This window comes from Dipodomys spectabilis, unplaced genomic scaffold (genome assembly GCF_019054845.1).
Source record: "Dipodomys spectabilis isolate Male_0828 unplaced genomic scaffold, ASM1905484v1 ptg000246l, whole genome shotgun sequence".
NCBI classification, from domain to species: domain Eukaryota; kingdom Metazoa; phylum Chordata; class Mammalia; order Rodentia; family Heteromyidae; genus Dipodomys; species Dipodomys spectabilis.
The window spans coordinates 700,543-704,554 of NW_024870923.1; positions in this window are offsets into that span (position 1 = coordinate 700,543).

Genomic DNA, 4,012 nt, shown 5'->3' on the forward strand with positions numbered 1-4,012 from the left:
AGGGCACACAGATCCCTTGTTCTTGTCATTTAACAGTGCTGTGTCGCTTTCAAGTGTCTCACCCTTCTATGCCCCCAGAACTCAGCTATGAAGCCCATGCACACCCCAAAGATATCAGGTAGAATTTACCAAAGCATTCAGCCTCCTTGTTAAAACCCACTTCTACACACACACACACACACACACACACACACACACACACATCCAGACCGGTGAGAGAAGACTCATCCATTCAGCACCTGCAATTTGCCAACTGATCACTCACCTGAGCACAGTCAGGCTGTACAAGGAAAAAGATGATCTCTCCGTCTTTCTCTCTGTCTTTCTGTCTGTCTTCAAGTGAAAGGATGACCGAGCACAGAAGACAAGTGTTCACACAGCAAGGGGGGGGTCTATCTTCTGCATCCAACACCTCCTATCTCCAGAAAAAAAGGAAAAGACTCCAAAAGGCAGGTGTGGACATGTTGCTCCCCACCTCTGACTAAAGCAACCAGGTACCCACCAGGGAGAGGAAAGATGTAGATGTGCTGCTGTGTGGCTCCCACTGCTCCAGGTCAGGGGCTCTTTGGTGCTCACTACTCACCAACCCTCCATCTCCTCATTTCCTGGGACTCTAAACGCTGGGGTTGGGGATGGGATCCTCGGGTCAACACACACCCCCAGCCCTGGGGCACATTTGTCGCAGGTCGTGGGCCAGATTGTGGGGCACAGAGGAGGTGCGGGTCATGGTCGTGAGGGGGGGAGATATGAGGTGGCAGGGAGTGGGCCTGTGTGGCCTCCACTCACATGAGCTGTGGCAAAAGCTGGTGGAAGCTGCTCCAGGTGGGGCAAGCTGAAATGGCAGTGGCATGGCGGACACTCAGGCCCAGAGCAGAGGACAGGGAGGCCAGGAACAGGTCAGGGCCGAAAGCTGGCTGATGGTGCAACATTGCACCATTGTCTGTGGAATCCAAGAGGCAACATGTATCTGAGCAAGCAGCACCAGGTTTGAAATACTGTGCCATGGGGAAGGTGGGCAGGGAGCCGGGGCACAGGTGGGCACATGGTGGGACTGAGCAAGACCTCTCCTCCTAGGCCTCAAGTCTCTTGATCATCACTCAGCCACCTCTGCCTTCCTCAACTGCTGGTAGTGGTGTCAACCAACAGAGGGAATCCCAGTGCTACTGGGCAACATGGAATGTGGGCGTAACCACCATTCTTGTATCACATTGGTCAGAAAGAACCATGAGAGAATGGGGCTGTGGCTGGAATCATGTGATGCAGGCAGAATGGGCAGAGTCAAGATGACGGCAGCCCCTTTCCCAGGAAACTCTGTCCAATCCAGTTGGGGACAAGTGGGTGACCTGCTTTAGCTGGATGTCTGCACAGATTGTTGTGTATATCTGTTTGTTCCCAGTGCCAGACCTTGAACTCAAGATCTGGGCAGAGTCTGTGAGCTGCTTTTAATCAAGTCTAGCCTTCTACCAATGGAGCTACATGGCTTTACTTCTGATTTTCTTGGCACAAGTTGGACAGGAGTCTCAAGGACTTTCCTGCCTAGGGTGGCTTTGACCATAATCCTCTTATCACAGCCTTGTAAGTATCAAGGAAGACTGTTGAGAGCCACTAGTGCCTGCCTAATCATTGGTCTTACTGATGTTCTTGGACAGACCTGTGAGTTCCCTATCCTCAGGATTAAGAGGTAGAAGCTGGAGCCCACAGTTGGAATCCTGGTCTTGCCACCTCCAAATGGCAAGAGATCATAAGAAATTCATTCCTATTCAAATGTTAACAATGGAATATGATGTATGTCATGATTAATTGGGCAGTTCTTGAATGATTCAAAGATAAAATTATACACAATTATATTATAGGACACTGGTCAATTTTAATTAATAATTTATGAAGCATTTAAACAATGACATTCATTAAATGGAGGCCAAATGAAATACCTAAGAATTAGGCATCACATAGCATGAAGATGCCATTTTTCTGCCAGGACTGGGATTTGAATTCATGGTCTGGGTAACACTTTGTTGCACTGTGTGGGAAAGGGGAAGCTTGCCTCCTTGAATTCAAGAAATTCAGGTCTGTTCCTTAAGCCTGAAAATGATGCCCACCACTAGAAAACATCCTATTTGTGTACATTTTAAATATATGACATTTATTTTTTATTGTGAGTACACTGTACAGAGGGGATACAATTACATGGGCAAGATAATGAGTACATTTCTTTTTTTTTTTTTTTGTCAGTCGTGGGGGTGGAACTCTGGGCCTGGGCGCTGTCTCTCAGCTCTTCAGCTCAAGGCGAGCGCTCTACCATTTGAGCTACAGCGCCACTTCCTGTTTGCTGGTGGTTTATTGGAGATAGGAGTCTCACAGTCTCTCCTGCCCGGGCTGGCTTTGAACCGTGATCCTCAGATCTCAGTCTCCTGAGTAGCTAGGATTACAGGCGTGAGCCACCAGCGCCCGGCAATGAGTACATTTCTTATCAAGCATTGTAGCCTCCTCTTTGTTTACCCTTCACAACCCTTCCAAGCCTCCCCCTGCACGCCCCACTCAAACCTCACTCCCCACACCAAAGTTGTAAAGTTCGTTTTTGATATGACAACGTGTACTTCTCATTGCTGCAACGGGTCCACCTGCATCGTTATTTAAACGACTTGTTTTTCCCCTTCCCCTCCACAAATTAATCCGATATCAAATAGAGTGAAAGCAGGGGATATCCTGTGGGGGAGGGACATGCAAAGCAACAAAGAAATAATCATAAATGCATTAGAAACAAATGCATGAAAGAAAAAAACATTTAAATACATATCTTAGGGTTCATTTTCCTAACATCACCTTATCTGACCTTTTCTGCTTGACTCATACATATATTAGATAATGCAAATAAGGGAAACAATGGGACCTATGTTTCTTTGGGCTTGGTTTACTTCACTTAATATAATTTTTTCCAAGTCTTTCCATTTCCTAATAAATGGGGCAATGTCATTGTTTCTGATGGAGGCATAGAATTCTATTGTGTATATATAACACATATTCTGAATCTATTCATCGACTGAGGGGCATCTGGGTTGGTTCCATATCTTAGCTACGGTAAATAATGCTGCAATAAACATAGTTGTGCTAGTAGTTTTGTGTGGTCTTGTTTGTAAACATCTGGGTAAATGCTGAAAAGTGGGAATGCTGGGTCATAGGGGAGCTCTATGTGGAGTCTTTTGAGGAACCTCCATACTATTTTCCAAAGTGGTAGAACAAGTTTACACTCCCAACAAAAATCAAGAAAGGTTCCCTTCTGTCCACATCCCTTCCAGCATCTGTTGTTAATAGAGTTCTTGATTTTTACCATTCTAACTGGGGTGAGGTGGTATCTCAATTTTGTTTTGATTTGCATTTTTTTTAAGGCTAGGGTAGTTGTACATTTCTTCATGTGTCTATTGGCCATCCTTCTATCTTCTTCAGAGAAGTTTCTCTTAAAGTCATTAGCCCACTTATTTATTGGGCAGTTGCTTCTTTGAGGATTTGTTGTTGGGAGATTTAATTTTTTGAGTTCCAAGTATATTTTAGATATGAGACCTTGTCCGTTGTATGGCTAGTGAAGATCATCTCCCACTCCTTGGGCTTTCTATTGATCTTGCTAGCTATGTCCTTTGCCATGCAGAAGCTCTGCAATTTCATGCAATCCCATTTGCCTAACCTTTCTTTGATTTGTTGTGTTTCCTGGTTTCTATTAAGATAGTTTCGGCCTGCCCCAAGGATTCCTAGGATTTCTCCTATTCCATCCTGTAATGTTTTCAGAGTGTCTGCTTTGACTCCGAGGTCTTTGACCCATTTGGAGTTGATTCTGGTGCAGGGTGATATATAAGGGTCTAGCTTTAGTTTTCTACAATTAGTTAACCAATTTTGCCAGCACCATTTACTGAAGAGGCTCTCTCTCTTCCATTCTAGTTTTTTTTAGCTCCCTTATTGAAGATTAAATGGCTAAAGGTCTGTAGGTTCATTTCTGGGTTTTCAATTCTATTCCATTGGT